At 44.6% G+C, this 26,677-nt stretch overlaps 1 protein-coding gene across 2 annotated transcripts in view; it reads right to left on the bottom strand.

Annotated features, from left to right (window-relative positions):
- CDH11 (cadherin 11) overlaps positions 1-26,677 on the bottom strand; it is a 153,451-nt gene that overhangs the window by 79,147 nt on the left and 47,627 nt on the right. For both annotated transcript variants that reach the window (XM_084813263.1, XM_084813264.1), the window contains exon 2: positions 8,608-8,727. The gene's annotated coding sequence lies outside the window, so the exon portion shown is untranslated. The remainder of the gene's footprint in view (positions 1-8,607; positions 8,728-26,677) is intronic.

Below are 26,677 nucleotides of genomic sequence, written 5' to 3'. Positions count from 1 at the left end.
TGCCATTTGCGTCCCAGCAGAAGCCGTGATAGGCTGCATAAGTATTTACGTAGCCTATCACGGCAAAAAAAAAAGGGAACGCAAATCGCGGCAGCTACGGCGGCTGCCATTTGCGTTGCCTTTTTTTTGCTATTTTACGTAAATATTTATGTAGGCTATTATAGCAAAAAAAAAAAAGAAAAGAAAAAAAAGAACGCAAATGGCATAGTGGCCTCCATTTGCGTTCCCTTTTTTTTTTTTGCGTAATAGGCTACGTATATATTTACGTAACCTATCACGGCAAAAAAAAAAGGGAACGCAAATGGCGGCCACCATAGCCGCCGCCATTTGCGTTCGCTGTTGTTGTTTTTTGCCGAGATAGGCTACATAAATATTTACGTAGCCTATCACGACGAAATACAGGGACGCAAATGGCGGTGGCTACGGCTGCCGCCATTTGCGTCCCTGCAGGCTGCCCAGCGGCCGGATGTCCAGCTGCGGGTGGCCCCGGCTGACGGCTCTGCAGAATCTCTGTGGAGTGGAGCCAGTCGGAGAGAATTTCGGGGGGAGGGACGGAGTGCCTCCCCCGCACCGCGAATGTCACCCTTCAAAAAGGTAAGTGACTTTTGTACATCCCTAGTCGAACCTTTGCAAGCACTGTGGAGGTTCCAAACTGAGACTCCCATGGCTGCTATCAACACTCTTAAAAACCCACAGGTTTTATTCATGAATTTCCCTTATCGTGTCTACTTTGGCCCTAATGGGTTCTTGGGGACCCTGGCAAATGTAAAAGAATAGCAACCGCATGGCAAGAGGACTTTGAACCTGAGAAGTGTTTTTAAAGCAACTCAAGAATTGACAAATATGAAGCAAAGTGTAAAACATAGTACTGAGCATGCATGAGGATTTGAGCCTCACTGAATGAGATCATAGGCATACTCACTTTACTCTTCACCTGACTCCTCTCTTGTATTCCCTGAGGAAAACTTGTGATACAATTTATGCACCCATTTTGGCATGTTGTGGCATGGCTTCCTTTACCTCACCTCCCATTGCAGCCATTTTGTGGTAGTGCCCAGGACAGTTTCTCAAATGGCCAAAGGTGCTCACAGCCCCAAACGGTTGTCTACTCTTGCATTAGGCTATAGCAGAGGGAGTGAAGGGACACAGAGTCCCTTCATCAGCTCTACTGTCAGACAAGAAACTTTTGACTCCTCCTCTGCTTAGACTGTTTTCCATTCCAGCTGATCACTGTGAGAACTTTGTATCCAACAACTAGTGTCTGATTTAACTTTTCTTTCCCTCCACCTTTCCATTCCCTTTCCCTTTGGATTGTAAATACAATGGCTGGGAATCTCTTATTATTGATCTTTGTAAGTCACTCTTGGGAGTCATTGTTTGGCAAGTGCTGGATTAAAAATCCATCCATCCATCCATCCATCCATCCATCCAATAAATGAATGAATGAATGAATCAATCAATACATTTGTAATTTATTTGAATATAATTTCTAGAGAACTCAAAAGGTTGCTCATTACTTTGTGATATTGTAGTTGGTCCTCATAAAGGTATCACCCTACTGTGGCTTTGGGATATTGTCTCCATGCATCCCATAATTTTAATGAAGGATTCCATGCATCTATAGAAAGCTAAGAATATTCTTCAGTTCTTCAGATATTGACATTTCAAGGCTGTGATCATGTTTCATTATCTCCCCTGCTGACTAAAATGGATTCTCACCAAGGCCACTAAGAAAGAAAGCAAAAAGTAGAAATAAAAAATAATGGATCGCTATGTATTGTTTTGAGTGATAGAGGTCAAAATCCCTGACAATTGCTTTCCATTTCCTTCTATCTTTCCTTTGTAGCTGCAGGGTATGGTCCTTGATTTATTATAGTTACCAAAGAAATAAGAATCCCTGCTAGGCAGCACTAGGAACAGGGAAGGAATTCATTTCATTCATATTTCAGTATGAACCAACCTAATTTGTATTTCTTGAACTATGAACTGGAATGGGATTATCCTTCAGAGTTCGCAATTCTCCAAATTTTGCAATGCAGTTCTCTGTTCAAAACTGGGTAGAAAATGCACACATTAGGGGAAAGTTCATACAAAATTACATACCTAATAGGGTAGAAAATGGCATATATTGGAGTAAAACTTCACAAAACATGCATATATTACCAAAAAAAATGCATACAATGATGCATATGATTTTTTTGCACATGTGGAAATACACATGAAGATGGGTTTGCATTTCCATGTGGTCTTTAAAAATATGTATTTCCAAACTGATGCAGAAATGAACGGAATGAAGATGTGCTGGGAAAAAATGCACACATTATAGGAAATGGATCACTCACATTCATCCAACCCTAGGCACTGCTCCTGCACCTAGCCGTTGAGTTTCTGCTGGCTCCTTCCCCAGCCACATTTCCCCACTTGAGCTAGCTGAAAGAATAGTACTTGGGAGTATGGAGGTGGCAGGACAAAATCAACAGGTGATGGAATGGCTAAGCATATACAACAGAGATAGACACATTGCTTTAGTGATGGTGCGGGACTCCAAAGAGCGGTCGGACTCCCCATCTGGCCTTCCAGACCCTGCTCACCGAGCCCTGGGGCACTGATGGACCCACCTGCCAAGCACCCTAGAGCTCAGCGAGTGTCTGGGAGCATGTTGCACCCCAGCGCTCTTGCCCTGGCCTCCTTGGGAGGACAGGGTGAGTGCTCTGGGGGCTGGCCACGCTGGGACCCATCCTGCCTCTGGCAGCTGTCCCAGAAGCCCTTGACAGCCAGCATGGGGAGGAATGGCTCAGCGGCACTCCAGCACCTCATTGAGGACTCTACTCTAGCAGTCAAGCTCTTGTGTGCATAAAGCACAGCAGCTTAACTGCCAGAGTCCTTGGTGCAGAGGGGAGGGGTGGCTTGGTGGCTGGGCAGGGCAAGCAGGGAGGCTTGCTGAGTGGGTGAGGCCACACAAGCGTGGGGGGGGGGCATCTCATTGAGCTTCCCTGTGCCCTGGATGAAGATGCATCCATCCATCCCTACACTGCTTTTCCTACAACACACATTTTTTGCAATAGGAACCTTTGCTTAGGTATCCTGGCTGTGTTTGGCCATCAGATCTCTTAATTGGATCAGAGAGGGTTTAAAAGCGCACGGATTCCCTTGAAAAAATGAAATAATTAAAAGATACCTGTCTTTTAAGTACCGAATCACTTTTATTGACTGTTGATAATTGCTGCAGTCCACCTTAGCTGGCAAGTGAATGTCACATACACTCTCCTGTGTAGAGCGGTTCCCCCCACCCCCTCCATCCAACGGGATGTCACAACGCACAGGCCATTTAGCTGCCAGAAATAAGATTATCAAAACTCAAGGACATTTTGAGCAGAAATGAAGCAGCTGTCAAGCAGAACACTGCTACCCTGACCGTAAAACAATATGAATGAGTCAGCTAAGCGCTAAGCTGTAATGTCAGAGGCCCACACACTGCATTATGAGCATCACAATTCAGGTGGGAATTTAACATCAAATGCTGCTAAGAGGACAGTTGCTGGTATGATATCTGTATGTTACAGTCGATGTAGAAAAGGTTGGGCATGTCTGAATGGGAAAATTCTTATGCTTTCAAGAGCATGCATATTGAAGGATAAAATACCATGCATTCCCAGAGTCTGACATGTTTTTCAAAAAAAGAAAACAAGACAGAAAAATTGCCACTGAGCAGAGAATGGTTGCAAATCAGCAGGAACAATGGGAACCTGAGATTCCTCCCCATCCTAATAGCTCCACACTCCGGAGTGCTCTTCAGATTTTACCCTGTGACGGTGAGGATAATCAACACTTTGATTGCCCAGATGTGAACAGCAGAAATATTATGGTGGTCCATTGATGAATCAATGAAAAAATGAATGCTAATGCAGATGGAAAGAAGCCCTGGGTCATAATAGAGGCATGACCCAGGATAGCTCCCCAGTGCACAGTTTTTAAAGACATTTGCCCACCACTGAGATAGCTGCATTGGTGTTGACCTATGTGCCTTATACTAGCATATTGCCAGAGACACTCTCTAACACATTCCACAGGATGTCCTTGTAGAGAGGCTGTTGCCCAACATTTTGTCTGTTGGGTCCTGTTGTTCATGTTTTTAGAGTGAGATTGCTGTGAAATCTTGGCACCACATGATAAAATATCGTTACCAGGAAACACTAACAACCTAACCTGCCGCCTTTAATATCACTTTAGCCAAGAGACTGATAAGTAATGCTCTTTATCCAACCCTGTAGTCCAGGAATGGGCAATATGGTGCCCATGAATACCAGTGCACCCCCAGACACTTTTCTTGGGGCTCACCAAGGTGCTCTACCCCTCCCACTTAAAACAAAAATAACACTTCCCCCCCCCTTTTTTTCTCTTTTTCTTTTTTACCAGCAGTTGGGATTGCTGTGAAATGTCTCTGCTGCTGGTGCAGAAAACTGTCAACTCAAAGGACTTGTTTACTGTGTTGGGGCTCAGACCCCACCTCTGCCTTGTGCTCAGTCTTTTAGGCAGGTTACTTGTCCTTTACCGCACCTCCCATGGCAGCCATTTTGTGGTAGTGCCCAGGACAATTTCTCAAATGACCAAAGGTGCCCACAGCCCCCGAAATTTGCCTACCGCTTTACAGACCATGAAGCCATACACCATGTAAAGGAGTACATTCAGGGACATGGGAAAGCAACTTGATTCCAGATCCCACTACATTTGATGCACAATGTTCGAGCAGGGTGGATTGCCCCCCAAAGAGGAAACACATTACCACAAAAAGGGACAGAAGAGGGACGAGCAAAGGGCTGGACGTGCCTGATCTCATCTGATCTTGGAAGCTAAGCAGGGTCAGCCCCGGCCAATGGAAGACTGCTTGGGAATCAGGCTTCCTGCACTGAGCAGGGGTTTGGACCCGATGGCCTTGTAGGCCCCTTCCAACCCTATGATTCTATGATTCTAGGACTCAGATCTGCATAAAATTCTCACATGTTTTGTTTCAGACCCCACCCCACATGTTACAATTTACAAATGAGGGTGGCTACTTACATATACCCCCCAAAGTGGAAATGCATTACCAAATGAGAGGACCAAAGGGGGCACACATTTGTATAGAATTTGCATGCGCTTCTTGATCTGTAGAGGTACAAATTTGGAAATAATGACTATAATTTCAATAGAAAGATAATACCTCTCATTGTGGTGGGGAAGACTCTGACGAGGTGATCTGTGTGCCTGCTCAGGCTTCTTCCCAACTGTGGAAGGGCAACTTGAAGGACCCTGAACTCATGTCCTGCTTGTGGGTTTCCTGGTTGGCCACTGTATGGTTGGCCAGCTGCTGGTTGGCCACTGTATGTATGAACAGAATGCTGGACTAGATGGACCCTTGGCCTGATCCAGCAGGGATCATCTTATGTTCTTATGCTCTCCCTAATGAAGGAAAGGAACGGTTCCTCCTGTGCAAGCACCAGGTCATTACTGACCCCTAGAGGGACACCGCTTACGCTGGCGTTTTCATGGCAGACTATAGCGGGGTGGTTTGCCATTGCCTTCCCCAGTCATGAATACCTTTCCCCCAGCAAGCTGGGTACTCATTTTACCGATCTCGGAAGGATGGAGGGCTGAGTTGACCTGAGCCGGCTACCCGAGACCCGGCTTTCGCTGGGATCGAACTCAGGTCTTGGGGAGAGTTTTGGTTGCAAGACTGCCGCCTACGACTCTGTGCCACAAGAGGCTCTTCCCTAATGAAGATGATGGTATTATTGCTGTTGTTGTCGTCGTCGCCATCGTCATCATCATCAGTGCAAATGGACTTGGACTGGATAGTCCTTCAAATAGAGAAGTGTCCTCTGTAAAGTAGGACACATGGCCACCCTACCTCTTAGATGTTCCTAAAATAGTTTTGCCTGCTACTGGCTTCGTCTACTAGTACTGAAATAACCCTACAGTTATCTAAATAGGACTGAAAAGATTCCTGATTATTAGCTGGTTAATGGTATTGCCAGCTGGTATCAGGGAACAGCACTGTCAGCCATCAGCTGAGGCCCTTATCCCGGTAGTTGTGGCTGACCCTTGGAGCCTCCTCTCCTTGCTGTTCCTCCTCCATGCCATCACTGCCTGTTCACCTGTCCTCTTTGACCATCCAAGCAGGGATTAAAGTGTGGGGATGGAGCATCCTCCTCCAGGAGCCTTGTAGATCCCTCCCTCTGGGCTGCCATGGATTTGGCTCAGAGGGAGAGAGGCTAAGAGAATATATAGCAGTGATGGTGGCAAGCAGAGTCAGGCCCACTCAAGGAGGTGAGCCTAGTACTGATGGCATCTTGTTCAAGGATCTCCAGGCTCTGGAGCTGTCAGGACTGGAAGTCTTATATGGACCAGTTTCTCCACAGGGGTGTAATGATCTGCAGTGGCCATGACAATTGCACACCCCTAATGCAGGGGTTAGCGTCCTGCAGCCCCTTGGCCACATGCGCCCCTTGGACTAACCTCACATGGCCCTCAGCCTAACTTCCGTAGGTATTTGCACATGATCAGTTCAGACCTCTGGCAAGAGTGTTCTGTCCCTTCCCTGGCAGCTTGCTGGGCACAAAAGAAGAGGGGAAGAGAGAAGAAAGGGGGTGACAGAAAGAGAAAATGGCTCATCTCAATTTTGGTTCTGGCTCTACCCATTGCTGGTGTCAGGGTTCCACATTGACTTGGACCCCTGAGCAACTCCTTAAGGATCTCTTGCCTCCTTAAGAATCCCATCTTCCTTCTTTTACCTTCCCCTTTTCAGTTACCTGGGGTTTAGGCTGTAGGTGTGGGGTGATTTGACATTCTAGACACAAGATTTAACCACAGCAGTTTATTGGTAAATTAGAGCAAGCCAATCACAAGTAAAGGTATTTACACAATAGAGTTGAGTGATACAAAAGGCATTAAAAGAAAATAAAAGTTGCAAAGCACAAGTTCCTTTAGCCTAGCTGTACTTAGACTTCTCCAGGCTGCTTCTTCCTTCTCCCTCTTCAGGATCTGGTCTCCCCGACTCTGCTCTTACTGGCTTCATATACCTCCTCCCTCAAAACCGAAAGTACTATTTCAAACCTGAGGAACTGAAACTTAACTGAGGAAATGAGACTCAAACATAACTGGGGAAATGAAACTACTCCTCCGCTCCCAACAAAAAACTCCAGGCCTCTAGGACCTTTTTCCTTGACTCTGTAGGCCTCAAACCTTCACAGCTGGCTTACACCCCATCCAATGATGACAGGCAGCTCCTGACACATTGCCCACAAGGGGATAATGCCCTCAAAGGAAAAAAAGATGGTCCATCCATGCCCTGATGACTAAAGCCCTCCTTCTTCTTTTTAACCTCACATACAGTCAGACCAATTCAGGCAGCCACATGTCCTCTCTCTGATAAGAACAAGTTGAAAGCCAAGTGGCAGCTCCACATACATCCCAAAAGCCACTGTGTGGTGGCTACCAGCTCTATTAACTGACCCTGTCTCCAGTCAGTGATACAGCTATGGCTGGACTTGGGGGCCAAAGTCCAGGGCCCCACAGCCCAAGGGAAGGGGCAAAAGACCGCACAGAGAACTGTAGGTGAGGAGGGTCTCAGAGACACAAATTCCATTTTGTTCCTGTAGACATGATGGTGAAATTATGTAAGTGACTTTAAAATGCTAAATTGCACATGCTCAGAGTATTATTATTTCTTAATCAGGGTTGCCAAACAGTATTGTTATTGTTGTAACATATAAACCTAGAAGCAGTTGTAAAGCATGGCAAGGGAGTTCTGGAGGGGGGAAGACAAAGTTAGTTGTAAACCACCTTGTGTCCCAGTACTGGGGAAAAGGCGGGTTATAAATAAATATAAGAATAATAATATTAGTTGTGTGTTTCACAACTGAAGTAATACACATGGCTGTCTAAAGGGACTCCCATAAGACCATTAAGTCTAAGGTCTAAAATTACCTAGCTGTACCACCATCTCTGCTATACTGCCTCAGGAGTTTCAGCAGTAATGCTTTATTTGCTCTTTTAGTCCCAGCAAAACCCATTTGCACCATCAGTTATCACCTGTCAAATATAGGTTGAATTCCTTCATGGGGCTTGCTGTTCTGTTTTTTTGAAAATTCAAGACAAAGCAGGGGTGTGCCTCTTACATGCAAACCTGGCCAGAGTGGGCTGTTGGGATGGTTTACAAGCCACCCAGGACCCAGGACCTGTTTTAGGGTTGTGGGTGGTTTGTTAACCATCCCAACAGCCCACCCTGGCCAGGTTTGCATGAAACGGCAAGCTGCAGCACGCCCCCACCATGGCTTGATTTTTTAAAAAGGCAGTCGGCACCACAGTGATAAGCCCTGCAGGGAAATTCATTCATGGTAGCTTCTTGTTATGTGTGAACTGGCACATATCAAGTGATCAGCCAATGGTATCAAAAGAGATGAGTTAATCAAAGAGGTTAAGGAAGAAACTGGAAATGCAAGAAGCTCAGGTGACAATGAAAAGAGAGGAAGACCATCAAAAGGAGAGATGACCGTGCTGTTATCCTGCAGGATATGAACATACTAATATTTCACATCTACACACATATTTTGTAATCAGACAACGTACCTTCACCCATTGGAGACCTGTTGCCAATTGAAGAAGCGTATTCCACCCATCTGAGCAAGTCAGCACTACCAGTGAAGCTTTTAGTTCTGTGCTGCTGTGTAGCCCATCTCCCAACCTTTTCTGTAAAAGAAAAACAACAATGCAATTCAGTTGAAATCAAGAATGATGATATAGGTGCAACAAAAGAAGAAATAAAGAGAAGCAAACCTTTAACATTATCCTGCCTTCAGACCCTGGGGAGAATGTAGACAGGGGAGAGCAGCTATATGCCAAGATTTATACATGGCAAGAATTAACAAGTAACCAATACAGGCATATTATCAGGGAAAGGTTCCCATAATTAAAGCAATCAAGGCCACATCAATATCCCACTACCTTCAAGACAAAACAGAATCTCATGAAAGAAAATGTGTTCTGGGAGTATTAGCATGTGCAAGAGACACTGTAGCAAAAGTAAAAGCTAGAATCTCATCACTGGGACTCAGCAGCCAATTAGGAGTTTCTGCTGGCTCAGGCAATTTTAAGCATATTTGAAAAATCAAGTATATTCATTTGCGTGGACTGAAGTTTTATCTGGATGCTCAAGAGCTAATGAAGTGTAGTATTTAGAGTGCTGAACTTGTACCATAGAGATTGGGGCTGAAACACACAACTGGACGAGACTTGATAGCACTCTTCAAATACCTTGAAGACTGTCACACAGAAGAGGGCAAGGACTTGTTCTTTGATGCCTCAGAGAGCCAGGCTAGATCTAATGAGCTGAAGTTACCGGAAGGTAGATTGTAGATGAACATTAGCAGAAATGTCTTGATGGTAAGAGCAGTTTGACAATGGAACCAATGACCTAGAGGGGTGGTGGGATCTCCCTCATTGGAAGTCTTCAAGCAGAAGCTGAACAGCCATCTAATGGGGATATTCTAGCTCTAGGTTTCCTGCATTGACCAAGGGATTGCACTAGATGGCTTACAAGGCCTTCTCCAGCTCTGTGATAATATGATCCTAAATGTTACAAAAAACACAGAGCTGCTGCAAAAATAGCAGTCAAGTGTAGCATCTAGTACAACTTACTCTATGCCATGTTATAGTTTTCTCACTCCATCAGCCAATGATGTAGAGTGAAAGTGTGGAAATGCACAGCAGTACCAGCTCCAAGTTTTGGAGGTCCCTTGGGCAAGACACCTCCAATGCCCCCTCCCTCACTGAGTCTACCTTCTCATTGCCATTGCCTCCAGCTGCTATTGCTCCTCATCCTCTTACTCATCATTGCTACTAGTTGTTTGCTTGACAGGCAAAGAGCCTGTAAGCAGCCTGTAGGCAGTGGCATCTACTGCTCCCCCTTCTCTCCACCACCATAGTCTCGCCAGAAAAGCCCTTGGCATCTGCCCAACCATGCCTACTCCTTGACTCTGACCCTGATGCACATCATAAGGAGGTGGGGAGATGCGCTAAATTTGTCCTAGACCAGGGATGGGCGGACCTTAGGTTTGTGCAATCTATCTGGAACCAGCCACCGGCTGCAATACACAAGCCAAACATTGCCATTTATCCTGGCAACACTACCCCTAGTGGGGAAAGAAGGGGAAAAGAAGACTAGGAGGTGGTTTTCCCTAAAGGAAAAGCTGCCAATCAGGGCCAGCTGGCAGAGGGCTTTAAAGACCCATTACGTGTTTCCTTCCCAGCATTTTGGTCAGAGTGGCAACAGGAGAAATACGTCTGAGTTAGTGTCATCTCCATTAACATCTTCAATCCTTTTCTCTCTTCCAGATAAAGCATCTGCCAATGAGTGGACTAGTCCAAACCAAGTTCTTGCCAGGACTCAGGAACCATAGCTCATGTTTTCCATGTAGAAGGTCCCAGGATATATCCCCAGGATCTCCATCTAGGACTGGGAAGGAATCCTGCCTGAAACCCTCTAGAGCCACTGCCAGCCAGTGTCAGTACTGGACTAAATGGACCAATGGTCTGACCCAATATATAGCAGCTTCCTATGTTCCTAATTGTCAGGGTGGAAACTGAGCCCATAGAGCCCCAGAGCACTTCTGATTCTGAGGAGAACAGCAATCCGTGGGAGAGGAGCTCGCTCATCTCTCACAAGCACAGCAGCTGGCAGAGATTCCTCCTGCCAGCATTCCTGGGAGAGATAGTGACCCTGGCAGTGAGAGAGCGCTGGAGGGGGGCTTGCTGGATGCTCGGTGCAGACGCAGGGAGCAATGACAGATGGAGGGCACCGAAAGGAGGCACTCTGCTCGTTTGGCGCTAAAACAATGGTCACGTCCCAAGGACCCGAGGGAAAGAGGGAGGATCTCTCCATAGCCCGTAAGTTCAGTGTCTTCCCGCGGTTCTCCTTCAAACGGGGACCAACTGCCTTGCCTGGAGCTTAGGCTACTCTGCTATCTTTCCCCAGTGCTGTTCCTTGCTTAGTCGCTAGTGATTAGTATCTGTAAGAGTCATAAAGTAATAAAGGAATAAAGCCTTGGAAAGAATCCTCATCATCTGTGTCTTGAGTTCGCTATTGGAGGGGACTGCAAGAGGCAGCTAGGGCGCTCCTGACACTAATGTGCCTCCAATGGGGCTCCAATGTTGTCCTCCAGTCCCCCTGTCCTTCATTATTATTATTTGTATTTCAGATGTTTAAATTGGGAGGTTGGCAGGCTGCAAAGCAATGCACTGTCCTCAAACACCATCTGTATTTCCAAGAATACCCCTGGGCCCCACATACCTCATTAAACTCAGGAGGGCCATATTCTGTACTTGTCAAAGAACTTGTCAATTTCATCTTCCATTTTGGGGCTTGGCTTGCTCGCAAACACCTTTTGTTTAAAAGAAGGCTGCTGCATGCTACAAGCACACCCACTCACAAAGAACCTTCTCAGAACAGTGAGTGGGATCACTAAACATTCACAAAGGACATGGCAAAGCAGTAACAGGGGATGGGGGGCATGTGTGCAAATTTCAGAGTAGTAACATGGAGGTGAAAGGGGGGAGAGCTCAATATCTCCCCCTTGGCAATGTCATCCTCTGCCTATTAAGCTTTGAACTGACACTTGGAAACGTCCTTCCTCCTTTCAACACTTCCCTGAGTCCCAAGGAAGTTTTCAAAGGGGAGATTACCCTCCCACCCCCGGGTCTCCTTTTTGGAGCAATTTCTGCTGGGATTACTTCAGACTTTATTTATTAAGCAGGCTTCAATGTTCTTGTCCATTTCATCCTGCTTTCTCTTCTAGCAGCTGTCATTTGCTCCTGCTTTGCATCTCACTACCATCAGAAGGTCTCAGGGAGAGGTCTTTCTGAATTAAATACAAAGTTGAGAGCGAGAGAGAGATTTCATTTCAGTTTTTCTAAATATCAAAGGCTCACCATAATATAATAGCCTTGGCTATTTCAGAAGGCCATGTCCCATGTTCCTGCCAGCCACACTTCTGATGGTGGTGAGATGAAAAGCAGGAAAGCTTGGAAGACAGCTTATTTGACTCTGATTGGCAGTGGAGGGGTGAGATCCATATGAAAGAAGTTTCAAAATGTTTGATTTCTCCTTAATTCACCACAACCCACTTGTTTAGCCCTTCCAGAAAACATGGGGAAAACAAGGAATTTCATGTGTATTTCTCTATGTTTTCCATTTCTCTTTGTTCTGACATGCCTACTATGATGTGCCTGGGATTTATTTAAATCCTGGTTTGGACCTTTATTACTAGTACTAACCATTCCTGAAAATAAATCAAACCTAATCAATTAGTATTTTCCCAAAAGCAAAGTGAAACCCAAGCATTTAGCATGATAAACATTAATGGATCTTGGTTCCTCTTCTGGGACATACATACATGCATACATTCATTCATTCATTCATTCATTCATTCATTCATTTTTAATAGCAAGGTGGGGAGAAGTTGTCCAGGGATTTTTTTAAGAAGTGTTTTGTCTAGGGGGAGAAATGCCAACTAGCTGATACTTCCTCAAGATACCCTCTCAAGATGTGTCATCCATGTTTTTAACATTATATTCTGATTTAGCATATATTTTATAAAAAAGATCCACTGCTGTTTATTGTGTCTTTCAAGTAATAGATTGAAAATACATAGTAGCAGATTTTTGAATGAGTGTGAATGCTTCTTTCTTTCTTTCTTTCTTTCAACAGCCCACACAATTTAGTCCACTTTTAGGTTGCAATGTTCAAAGTCCGATTACACTGGGGTGTGGGTGGATTCAATAAATCACCACCAAACAGTTCTTGCTCTCCAGTTGAATTTGATGTAGTGGTACTTTTACCTTAACTCATAACAAGATTATCCCTTTCTCTTGGAAAGTAAGCCATGTCTTAAGGAGACCGTTTATACGAAGTGACAACCATAGCAATTTTGAAACTGTTGGTAGTTTAGATGCAAAAAAGAAAAAAAGGGGGGGGGGAAGGAGGTGGTCCAAAAAAGCCCATTGTCCCCATGGGTAATTACTTCACAGTGCCTGATGTTAAATGGACAGTCCTGGGTCCCAAGAACCATCTGAATCCTGCATTGTCCCTGCATGATAAAAAGATTAGAGGCTGAAAAGCAGAGGAACCGAATCTCACAGCTTCTTAGACTGCATAGTGAAAGGACCATTGTAACATCCTCATAAATCCTCAGCTCCCTGGGCTCTTGACAACTAAAGCAATGGACAATAGAATTCTTGTGTTGAACAAAACATTCCTTGTCTGCCAAAGGGCTTATCTGCTTAATTTACAAATGTCTTTCATTGTCCCCAAATAATTCCCTATTAGAAAAACTATTATGAGGAGAACTAAATAAATATTCACAGCTTTGTGGTAAATTTGCTAGCATGAATGCACCAATAAAAAACAAGGAGCATGAAAAATATGAGGCCTTTGCTTTTTCCTTCCTTTTTCTCAGGCATCCATTTATCTTTACTGTATGTGCCGGATGTATATGCTTTAATTCAGCAATATCACGCTCCATTTATCATCAGGAGAGCACTAAGATTCATGTGCACCAAGAATGCAAGGGAAATATTTCAAATCTTTAAGATTTCAAGGAAAACAACAACAAAAACTAGATAGTCCATGGTTCTCACACACCTATAGGGAGTGATTCATAGGCGTATGTGTATGAGGTGGGTGTAAGCACTTTTGATACAGCATACTCACTCATCTCTTCCAATAACCTGGAAAAACTCTGCATTTTAAATTCCTCCAAGCTTAGAATTGAGTGAGAGTGCAGTTCCTGAGGAGATGTATATGTATGTGTGTTTAAGGAGGAGGATTTGAAAGGTGGATTGTTCCTTAGATCGGGGGGGGGGAGTCTTTGAGTTTGACTGTGTAATATAAATATGTTTCTCAACTGTGATGCACAACCAAAGTGTTCACCCTGTCCATGCCTTTAGGGCTGGCATTATTAGGTACTAGGATGTCCATGTGTCCTCTTTTACAGGGGACAGTCCTCTATTTGAAGGACTGCTGGAGGACTGTCCTCTATTTTGAAGGTACTTTCTATCTGAAGGGCTGTCCAGTCCAGGTCTGGTATAAAGGTAAAGAACCCTAAGAAGGAAGAGCTTGGCCTTGAAGTTGCCCATCAACAGCACCTGGACTGAGCAAATCACACAGGTCTGCAGGTCACAGTCTTCTACACCGTAGTGACATGTACTGTATTCCTATTTAAAGCATAAGCATTATTTTAAAATGTCCATCTAGACATATAAATTAGCATATGTAAATTGTATGCTAATCCGTGTCCTCTGTTGTCCTCTTTTGGGGTGATGTGTGTCCTCTTTTTTTGGCAATTCACATGTGGCCACCCTATTGGCACTTGCTGAGACTCACACCAATGCAGGGGGGCTACTGCACTCTCCTGACTCTGCTCCTCTTCCTCGCACCTGATGCCTCTTCACCTGCCTTGTCTGCAACATCATCTATTTGCTTTACACACACACACACTGGGCAGACTGGGCAGCAAAGACAGTGGTGAGGAGGAGGTGGGCCCACACTGAGAGCATCTTGCTCAAGCGCCCCCTGAAATCTACACTGCATGCCTTATTCATCATTGGCCCATAATTTTACACCTGATTTTTGTTGTCCTATATATATGATTTTGTTTCATGCTCATTTTGTCTATAGATACCAATTGTTTCATTTATTTATTTTTGTTAACATCTATATTTAATCTATGTTGTATCCATATGCATTTGAAAATGTCCATATGAACATATGTCCATTCATATGTCCATATGAATCTTGCCAGGTACGTCACACCAGATGGATACCGAAACTTTCTCACTCACTTGGTAGTGCAGTTGCCAATGCTACAGTTTCAGCCATGGAGTTGGACCTCTGATGCACATCTTACTGAGCCAGCCAGTGCAGATGAGACCAGGTAATCCTTTTAAACTGCCTTTCATCAAATGCTCAATGCATTTGTTATAATTAGTGTTGTGTAAAAAGTTTCACTAGGAGGCTCATACAGCAACATGAATTTGGAGGGCATTCTTTAACAAACAAACAGGGCCCTCACAAAGCTTTGAGTTCCAGATCCCTCATATAAAGCATGCAAGTCAGTTGCTCACAATAATTTGTCCCATATTCCATCAATGAAATCATTTCTGCTCATGGGACACAGCCTAAGGTCAGAGTATTTATTTCCCCCAAACAATATATGAATATTTAGCATCATGACTCAATGATGCTCAACTTGATCTATGTTCAGTTCAGCTTATTAAATGAATTTGTTTTAAATATTTTGTAGGTTTTCCTGGCATCTACACTGTATTCTTTTCGGCGCCAGGTGAAGACCTTTTTATTTTCCCAGGCATTTTAGCATTTTAGCTTTCTAGACTTTTAGCTTTGCTGTTTTAAATCTGTATTTTAAATTCCTGCACTGCTGCTAGGTTTTATTGTGGTTGTATTGTTATATTGTGGTTTTAATGTTCTATATATTTTAAATTGTGTGCCGTTTGGTTTTAATTTTTGTGAATCGCCCAGAGAGCTTCTGCCATTGGGCGGTATAGAAATAAATAAATAAATAAATATTTACAGTATGCCACCCTCTAGTTTAACAAGCTTCCAGAACAGCTCACAATAGTTACAAAAATAAAATCCAATAAAAACAAAATTAGATACATTTAGAAATAAAAAAATAAAATAAAGCAATATTAAAGTTAAAAACAGCGATCTTTTAATAAAGAGAAAACAATAATTTTTTTTACAGAACGCGGTACCGAATGCAGCGGCTTGCCTGATTAAAGGCAGCCGCCGGCGAGATCACATCACTCCAGTGCTGAAGGAGTTGCACTGGTTACCAGTTGTTTTCCAGGCCAAATTCAAGGTGTTCGTTTTGACCTTTAAAACCCTATATGGTTCCGGCCCAGCCTATCGTAAGGAGTGCCTCCAGCAACATCAGACAGGCTGCTTAACAAGATCAGCCTCAGATGGCCTTCTCTCTGTCCCATCAGCCAGGACAGCTAGACTGGTGGGGATGAGGGAGACGGCCTTTTCTGTGGTGGCCCCCACTCTGTGGAACTCCCTCCCTAGGGAACTCCACCATGCCCCCTCTTTAATGAGCTTCCGCCATGCATTAAAAACGTGGTTGTTCAGGCAGGCATTTGGGGTGGGTTAGGGTATTTTAGAAAATGTTTTTATGGTAGAATTTTATTGTTTTAAACTGTTTTATTATATGCTGTACATTGCCCAGAGTGGCTGGGTGACCAGCCAGATGGGCGATTAATAAATTTAATAAATAAATAAATGTAGAAGATTCATTTAAAAAATGAACTAATTAGAAGCAGTTCAAAACAGCTTAGATGATGTGCTGGATGATCCTATTTAGCACAGTACCTGGAAATGTTCATATAATTTCAATGTACAATTAAAAAAAATCACCTATAATAAAAACACACCCAGAGTTCATAGCTTTCAAAAATATCTATGGCGAACATGTAGATGTGGTCTGGAATCTTAATGAGAATACTCATCTTAAAAGCTGATGCAGTGAATCGGAAAGATAATTTTTGTAACTTATATGAATCCTTGAAAATCTGACACAACTTGCTGTGTTGCAGAATCCCCAGTTTTGCTAAACTAAAACTTCCACTTCCTTCTTCCCCTTCTCCCCCTCTGCTTCTTTCATTTATAAGATATTCAAGGCCCTATTCTTGCTTTGGTTTGGCAGATCTCCACAAAACCATTTGGCTGTTTCCAAGCTTGATGGTGGCAAACTAATTACTTTTAGATGGGTTTGGCTGGGTTGAACAGACCCAGAGTGCAATGAAAATTCCCTGAGGCTGCTAATTATGATGGTCGAGGATGACATCCATCGATTCTGGGTTGGCAAAAGCGCATCGCAGTTGAGGCTCTGATGCATTTTGGCCTGACCAAAACAGAACAGAGTCAACTACAGCCAAGGCAGTCACTGGGCCAATACGATGGAGGTGCTTTTTAAAAATAAATGGTGTGTTGTGAGAAAACAGAAAGTATGTCTTCACACAATGCATAATTCATTTAATTATCTGTCTCCTGCTCTTTAACTACTAGTGCTTAATGTGTCTGTGCTTATAGATGATTTTATTATTGTTTAATTTATAAAGTGTAATAGAAATAAATAAATACCACAATATAAATAAATACCACAATATATTAATTATCTGTCTCCTGCTCTTTAACTATTGGTATTTATTTATTTATTTATTTATTGCATTCATATCCCACCTTTTTTCCTCTTGCAAGGAACCCAAGGCGGCATACATTTCCTCCTCCTCTCCATTTTATCCTCACAACAACAACAACCCTGTGAGGTAGGCTGGGCTGAGGGTCTGTGACTGACCCAAAGTCACCCAGTGAGCTTCCATGGCCAAGTGGGGACTAGAACCCGGGATCTCCCAGCTCCCAGTCCTACACTCTCACCACTACACCACACTGGCTCTATAGTGTCACATTAAACACTATAGATAGTTTTATTATCATTTAATTTGTAAAGTGTAATAGAAATAAATAAATAAATATCATAATATATTAAACTAGACAGTAGCTTCGATGGGCTTTAAAGAAGAAAACAAAAGGGTAAGAGGAGTTATACATGATCAGACTAATGGCCCATCTAATCCAGAACCTTTTCCCCAAATTGGCTGACCAGATGCTGCTGAAAAGCCAACAAGTGGGACATAAAAGCAACAGCCCCCTCTCACTGTTGATCCCCAGTAACTGGTAATTTGGAGACCTAAAAATTAAGAGACCTATAGAGGACTATACAAATTAATGGAGGATGAGGAGCAACTACTTGTAATGATAGCTAAACTGAACATCCATGATCAGAGGCAGTATAGCTCTGGGGACTTGGTGACACACAGGAGGGCAGAGTGGCCCTTCAGATGTTTTTGTCCATCCAAATGGTCAGGGTGATGGGATTTATAGTCCAACTAGAAAGCCAAAGATCACCTACCTCTGCAATAGGGGAAGGCACCACAGTTGCAAACTTCTGGAAACATCAATTTGGTTGTTTGGGGAATCAGAATGCTAGTTTAGATGGACCTTGGTCTGATCCAGCAGGACTCCTATGTTCTTAACTCTGATCCTGTCGAGTTGCAGCAGATTAATTCAGCTATAAAATGCAGAGGGCTCATCTAAGGGCACCCTAATGATGTATCATCTGGGATCCCATCAGAGCCAACACAAAACTGTCTGAGCTCCAAAGCAGTGCAGAGACCTAAGGAAATAAATACTATTTCCTAAGAGATGAAGGAAAAAGGAACTAGTCCAACACCTCTGTAGTGACCATCTCTGAATCCACAATTCAATTCAATTTTCAGTTGAATGAAAATCTCTGCCCTCTTCATGACCCTTACCAGATCCTTCAGACATTACTTCAAACTTTATTTATTTATTTTTATATTTAATTTATATCCTGCCTTTTTTCCTCCTTAAGGAACCCCAGACAGTGTATATAATCCTCCTCCTCCATTTTATCCTCACAACAACAACCCTGTGAGGTGGGTTGGGCTGAGAGTCTGTGACTGGCCCAGTCACCCAGTGAGCTTCCATGGCTGAGTGGGGACTAGAACCCAGATCTCCTGACTCCCAGTCCAACACTCTAGCCACTACACCACACTGGTGCTCCAATGTCCCCAAATATGTGTCATAGCCCACCTCCCCTTGTGTATACTTATCTATAATTTTTTTTAAAAAAAATGTCAGTGTTGCTTTTTTGTAGTGTTTCCCTGACTTCTTGACCTTTTTAAAACACTCCTTCAATAAGGTAAAGAATGTTTGCTTTTCAGATCCAAAAATATGAGCCAGGAGACAGGTTTTTGCACAAACAGACAAACTTCTTAGTAATTTCAGAACTTCTGCCTCATCAGAGGCGAAAAAACAACATGAACCCTTGAGCCAACCATGATCTACTCTGTGCCTATTTAGGATGGGAAAGTAGGGATGTACGAATCCCTTACTTTGTACCAATGGCAGCGTCCACTGGAGGGGAGAGGTGCTCTGTCCCTCCCCCCGGAATCCTCTCCAGCCGGCTCCGCAGCGAACAGCCGAACATCCGGCCACTGCTGGGCTGTGCAGGGACGCAAATGGCGGCCGCTGTAGCAGCTGCCATTTGCGTCCGTGTCTTTAGCCATGATCGGCTATGTAAATATATACATAGCCTATCATGGCTAAAGACACGGACACAAATGGCAGCAGCTATAGCGGCCGCCATTTGCATTCCTTCCTAATGCCGTGATAGGCTATGTATATATTTACATAGCCTATCACAGCTAAAGACAGGGGTGCAAATGGTGGCAGCTACGCCAGTTGCATCCCTGTGCTGAGCCATGATAAGCTACGTAGATACTTACGTACCCTATCACGGCTTGCCAGGGACGCAAATGGCGGCTGGCGTAGCGGCCACCATTTACGGCCACAGCCCGGCAGCGGCTGGAGCCGCCGGAGCTGCCGCCGCCGCTGGAGCCACCACCACTGCTGGAGCCACCGCCAGGTAGGCTCCATTTCATGGGGCTTTCACGGGGTGGTGGGGCAGATTGCTCCGTTCTGCCACGGATTCCAGGAGGCCGAATTCACTGGAATTCAGCCTCCCTGGGATCCGTGGCAGAATTCTCTAACATCCCTATGGAAAGGCATCTTATGGTACAATCCTATGCATGTTTAGACAGAAAAAAAGTCTTACAACTGCCAGCATTCCCCAGCCAGCCATGCTGGAACTTGTAGGACTTTTTTCTGTCTAAACATGCATAGGATTTTACCCTTAGAAAGTTTAACTATCAATCACAACAGAACGAGCCTCACCCCATTAGGCAGAGTGAGATAGCGTAGGGATGACAGCGGAGTCCAGTTTGGGGGTGAAGCTCGGGCTGTTCTTTCCAGTTTGATCCCCGGACACCAGTCCATGGAACCCCAAGCTGGCCCAACTCAGTATGCACCAAGTCAGGCAATCTCGTGGTTTCCCAGCTCCTTTTTTCCACAGGACTGCCATTTTATGCAAAACAACGCAGGTTTGCTACTTACATAAATCATGATTTGCATAAAATGGCAGCCATAAATAGCACTGTCAAGAATGGGTTAATAGTGTAAGGAGTTGGAGGACCAGCGGAATAGTCACATATACAGCAGATACCTGGAGACTATTGGGCCCAGGCCATTATTCAGCCAGGCTCAAGGCCATAAAGTTGCTCTGCATAAGGGGGGGGGGGAGATAACAATGGTGCCTGGTGGAATGAGGTACCCTCCTTAGATGCGCAGGATGGGGTGATCTGGAATTGAGCTGGAATTGGGCGCTGCCAAAATCTGCCTGGAGTTGCTAGGTCCAGCCCAGACCTTAAAAGGAGAACAAAGAAAGAGGTGAGCATCTTGTCTTGCCCTGACAATACCAGGGGATGCTGCTGGTCGTTGGTTATCCTGGGAGGCCCATACTTTGTATAGGATAGTCTAGCTAGCTTTATTGTTTTCTTTTGGGAGTATACGCTTGGAAAGTGGTGATCTCTGAATTGGGTTGCAGAGTTGTATTCAGTCGGTGTACTTGTAAAATCTTGTAACACCCAACCCCTTTTCCCCTATCCCTTTCTCTTTGCCCCTTTCCTTACCAATAAACCTTTCCCAACTTTCTGTTGGTGTGACCTGTCTGAGTAACTTCAGTGCTAAATACAGTGCCTTTAGGCCTGGGTGGGAGCTACTGGGTTAATGTGGGAAAATCGGAGATCCAGCCGGGTAGGTTCTACCTTGCAGGTATTGTTGGATAGAGACCAACAATCCTTCACAAGCACCATTTACACAAAATTACAGTCACAAATGGTCTAATTAGAACATTTACGCCTGTAATTTTGTGTATACGGGGCTATTTATGGCCACTGTTTTAAACAAATTGTGATTTGCATAAGTAGCATGCCCATGATTTTTATTCAAAATGGCTGCTCACAGGTAGAAGAGGAGCTGTGAGCTCTCACTGGGCACCCACAGACCATCCAGCGGCTTTTCCCATACATGAAACAGGGTCAGGTGACCCACTGGAGTCCAGCAAGCAGTGCATAGGGCAGGCATGACTGAGTTCGCCCATCCCTAAGATAGCCACCTCAGACAGCTGATTTTGGGTGACATGAAGGGGAAGCAAATTCTAAGTTATTTAGATGATGATGCAGATGATTGCCAGGGAGGAGGAGACATGCTTGTTGGATTTTCTGTCTCAGATGCCAAAGTAACTTGACTGGCCTTGGGTACTATGTATCTTGACATCGGGTGGGGGAAGGGCTATTTTCTGTTCTTTCTCAGGGAGTAAAAAGTCTTGGGCTGGTCTATTTTTGTGTATCTTTTTTGTGTGGGAAGGGAGTGACGCTCATGCTGTTTTGTGCTTAACCTGGGGAGGAGGAGGAGGCGGAGAGGATGTTCTCAAGGGAATCCTAAGCCTTTGTTTACTTTTCTTCTGAGTCATCGTTATGAAGCTTGCAGTGAGAAGAAATATGGAAACATTTTAGCTGCACAGCACAAGGGTCACTTCAACAAGGCCGATAATTTTACTGGCAAAAAAGTCACTGAGCCACCTTCAGTGTTGGGCACACATGCAGACATTAGGCCTTACTTGATGGCCAGATGTAAACTGTGTGAACTGACTTCACTGCCAAGCATTGCATTTGAGGTGTTACAAAAGCTCTATCTGTGGTGGTAGATCTTATTCACGCTTGCTAATTGTTATTTGATCCTGTAGCCTCTCTTATCACATCATGTCACCTTGACTGTAATGTTTTTCTATGGAGTCTGTTTACATATTCTGATATACCAGGACAGACTAAGTCATATGCCTTATACCAGGTCAGACTTTTAGCCCAGTATTGCCTACTCCAACTGGCAGGAGCTTTCAAGGTTACCAGACCTGCTTCCCATAAGAAAATATGAAGAAGAGCTCAATAGGATCAGACAAAAGGCCTATGTAGACCAGCATCCTGTTTTCCACAGAGGCCAAGCAGATGCCTCTGGGGAATCCCAACACAGGACTTGAGGGCAATAGCCCTCTCTCAGTGTTGTACCCTAGCAGCTGATATTCAGAGGCATGATGCCTCTGAACCTGGAGGTAGCATATGCTATCATGACTAGTAGCCATTGGCAATCTTTCTATTACCTGTATCGAAATTTGATTCACGGTGGGGGGAAGGCGCTCCATCCCTCCCCCCGAAATTCTGGCTGGGGGGGGGAGGCGCTCCGTCCCTCCCCCCCCCCCGAAATTCTGGTCAGGGGGGGAGGCGCTCCATCCCTCCACCCCTGAATCCTGGCCGGCCGGGCCGCAAATGGCGGCGGCTGTAGCCGCCGCTGTTTGCGTCCCTGCAGTCAGCCCTGATAGGCTACGTAAATGTTTACGTAGCCTATCACGGCTGAGTAAAAAAAAAACAACAACCGTGCGTACGCAAATGGCGGCACCCATGGGCGCCGCCATTTGCGTTCCTTATTTTGGCACATCTAGTCTACGTAAACATTTATGTAGACTACGGAGAAAATAAGGGGAACGCAAATAGCGTAGCGTCTATGCTATTTGCGTTCCCCTTATTTTCGCCGTAGTCTACATAAATGTTTACGTAGACTAGACGTGCCAAAATAAGGAACGCAAATGGTGGCGCCCATGGGCACTGCCATTTGCGTACACGCGGTTGTTGTTTTTTTTTTCACTCAGCCGTGATAGGTTACGTAAACATTTGCATAGCCTATCACGGTATTTTTTAAAAAATCTAGCTGTGATAGGCTACGTAAATCTTTACGTAGCCTATCACGTGTGTGGGGGGTTTTTTACTGGAAATGGTGGCGGCGGCAGCCGGTCGGAAGACCGGCTGCCGCAGCCGCCGCCGCCGCACCGCCACCACACCACTGCTGCACCGCCACCGCACCGCTGCCGGAGCCGCCGCCGCCACCAGGAGGATTCGCCCAAGGTAAGTCCCGTCCCAGTGGGGGCGGGGGGCAGACCATTTCGCCACCAATTTCGGGGTCCGAATGCGCTGGCATTCGGCCTCCCTGAGATTCGTGGCGAAATTCTCTGACATCCCTAATTCTTATGGAAGTGGGCCAGTGGTAGAGCACCTGCTTTGCATGTAGAAGGTCCCAGGTTCAAGCCCTGGCATTTCCAGGTGGGGCTGGAAAAACTCCTGCGTGAAACCCTGGAGAGCCACTGCCAGTCAGTGTCGACAGTGGGCTAGATAGACAAATGGTCTGACTCGGTATAAGGCAGCTTCTGATGTTCCTATTAATCCCATTTTAAAGAAATCTGAGATGGCAGCAGACATCATGTCTTGTGATAAGAAATTCCAGTTTAACTATGAGTAGTGTGAAGTACTTCTTTCTGTCTGTCCTGAATCTCCCACCATTCAGTTTCATTGGATGGCCCTCATCCAATGAATCATATTACTATTCTGTTATTGCTATTCTAGTAATATGAGAAAAGGAGGGGGGAAAATCAACTATGGAATTTGCCCTTTTCACAGCTACCACACACGGGGCTTAGATTTTTATTGAGTTTCTCCACCTTGATCCTAAGATCCCTTTCCTGGTCAGTCACTGCCAGCTCAGACCATATTAGTGTACATGTGAACTTGGGATGTGAAGATTTTGTAAAAACTGTTCTGTCTGTGTTTCATGGATTGTCAGTTACCTTTCATTCTGTTGTTTGCTCGTTGATGGCATCAGTTCCCCGCCCCCAATTTCCTGAATTTGCAGAAATTCACACTTGTGAAAATGCACAAATCCCCCCAAATGAGGAAATCCCTCACCTTTTAGTGCTTTTAGTCATGCTTTTAGTCTATGGGGAAAATGCACATTTTCAGCTGTTTTTTGAATGTTACATATTTTTCTATGACTGAATTTGCATTTTTTTTAAAAAAATGGCTTATAAGTCCATGGAATCTGTGCATCTTGGGAAGAGCTGGTCTGCTGTGGAATCTGTGGGTTCGACTCATAGAAATCCAAACTCATTTGATTCCTTTGCAGATTTCTCCAACACCCTTAATGTGAATTTAGGATTTGTTGCCCCAATGAACATCACTTTACACTTACTTACATTGAACTTCATTGGTGATCACTTACTTCCTGATTCATTTAACTGGAGATGTCAAGATGGAACTGGGGACCTTCCAAGTGATTGCCCCTCCCCAATGTCTGTCTGTCTGTCTGTCTGTCTGTCTATCTATCATCTACCTATCAAGCTGCCTTAGTCTCAGTCAGATCACTGGCCTGTCTAGCTCAGTCATGTCCACTTTAACTGACAACAGCTCTCCAGATTCAGAGGCCATTCCGAGGACCCACTATCTTTCTTGACTGGAAGCACCAGGGATTGAACCTGGGACATTGTACATGCAAAACAGGTGTTTTAGCATTGAGCTGTGGGCCATCTCTCAAGTGTACAGTAATCAAAGCTGGAAAATCAAGTGGTATGGACATGTATGAATCAGGCCTACCTCACCAAGGGCTGGATGTCAAAATGGCTATGCATTTCTCACAGCCCCCATGTGTCCAGATGACTCATACATGCAAATCCCAAGCCATCTGGTTATCCTAAGTGACTGAAATCTTATTCTTGGCATACAGATTGCAGGGTACTAATCCCAGGAACTGTGTAAGAGGAAACAGAAACACAACCTCATGTGCCAGGGGACTTCAAGGAGGGACACAGCACAACAGATCAGTGAACCACCTACAGGGCAAATTCCCATTTAGTGTCAGCCTGTTATGGGAATCCTGTTAACCTTTCAAAGGCCTGCTTCATCGGACTAGCTATGTCTCACTCTTCCTGAGTCATAAAATGGTTGTTAAAATAAACAAATTGTGTCTCTGTCTTTCTGCTGTATTGTTTGTTACTCTTAATATATGTGGAAAAAACAAGGCATCCAATCCCTTTCCTTCTCTCTACTCCCTCATACAAAAGTATCAGGTAGGACTCAATTTGTTTGATTAACAGCAAAGTGTTTAATGGGGAGAATCTGTTCAATGGAGTCTGCTATGCAGCCCTTCTAGATATCCGTACTTTTGCTTCTCTCTTCTTGAATGCTAATGCAAAAAAGCAAAAGAAAAGAAAAGAAAAGATATATTCTTGGAAACAAAATCCTGGCTTGCAGAAGAGGCAGAGGGATGTAGTATGCAAGCAACTGGTCTCAGCAATCAGTTACGGTAGATACCTCATCAAGAGCTAATCTAAGGATTCAGGGTATTTTTGATAGGATTTGAAGCATGCTGCAGAATTGTGAATTGAGGCTGCCTTTAAAGTGTGCCTCTCAGGGATCCTAGAGAAAAGAAGATTTATACTCGTTAATCCTGGTGGGGTGGGGGATAAAAGAGAAAGCATTTCCAAATTGGTTTGGGATAACAATATGCCCAAGCCAAAATTGATTCTACGACAATCATTTCTGATGATACATTTGTAATGAATCCATAATATGGCAGTGTGTCAAGGAAAACAAACAAAAGTGACAAATAATAGAGAAACTAAAAAGATTATGCATGTTTACCAGGTTGAACTGAGTAAACACAGAGTTTCAAAAGAATCTGTACCATGGCAGAGAAATTAGAAACCCATTTCCCCAGACTGTGTCTATATAAATAAAACTCCAAAGGCTTGTTCACAGTGTGGAGGTACCTTCAGTTGTTATAAAGATGGTTAATTCATTATATTGTCATGGACATGCTGGCAGGGTACAGTCCCAGATCCATGGGTTAGTTGTCATCCCAGCAGTGAAGCTCAAAGCCAGTGATGGCTGCCTGGGATTTGGGGGGTGTAGCTCAAGCAAGCCCCCGGTGTGGCTTTCCTCCCTTCATGGGCCTCATCCTCTTCACTGTCATTGCCATTTGGCAGGGGAAGTGGTGATAAGTAAGCCTGAGGAAGCAGCTCATGCTCTTCACCCTTGCTGCCAGTGCTGTCCACCTGGGCCAGAAGATGACAGTCTGCTCCCATCAGTAGTACATGCCTTGGTCTCCTCTCGTCTAGACTACTGTAATGTGCTATATGTGGGGTTGCCCTTGAAGACGATACCCTCTTGCACCTCGCACCCCCCTGCTCATGCCCACTTGTGCATAAGGCCTCTAATGTTGCAGCTACTAAGCTTTCCCGGCCCCCAAACTGTGCATATTTAAATATGCGCACTTTCAACACTGCCTTTTTTGCGCAGAAAACGAAGGTGAGAAAATGGTGGGCGCTCACGGGACAGGTTCACAGTAAGTCTGGGAGGGCAGGAGCGGGTGCAAGCAGGGGGTGAGTGAGGACAGCAGCTTGGCGGGTGCAGTCCGGGGGTTGGAGGGAACCCACAACATCCCTACCTATATCCTTACATGGCTTAATGGAAAGGATGCTGAGGTAGGGTCAAGTCCCTACACCTGCAGAACTCCTTCCCTCCTTTTGAAAGCTTCCCCGCATATTCCTGTCGCATATGCCTGTTTTCAGTCTCTGAAAATGGAAAACTAGCACATAGCGGAAGCAAAAGTTCTAGCCCTGGACTCGCTGTTCTAGTTTTCTACATACAGGGGATTTAACATAGGGGACATTCGGAAGTGGTATCTCTTTTGCTACTAGGAATGGGGGAGAAATTCATTCAGCTTGCATTAACACAAACATACTGAGTTTTGCACTTTCGGAGC

Source organism: Heloderma suspectum, chromosome 8 (assembly GCF_057233095.1).
Source record: "Heloderma suspectum isolate Gila_16-S chromosome 8, 16-S_ref, whole genome shotgun sequence".
Classification (NCBI taxonomy): domain Eukaryota; kingdom Metazoa; phylum Chordata; class Lepidosauria; order Squamata; family Helodermatidae; genus Heloderma; species Heloderma suspectum.
This window is presented reverse-complemented; position numbering and strand designations above follow the sequence as displayed.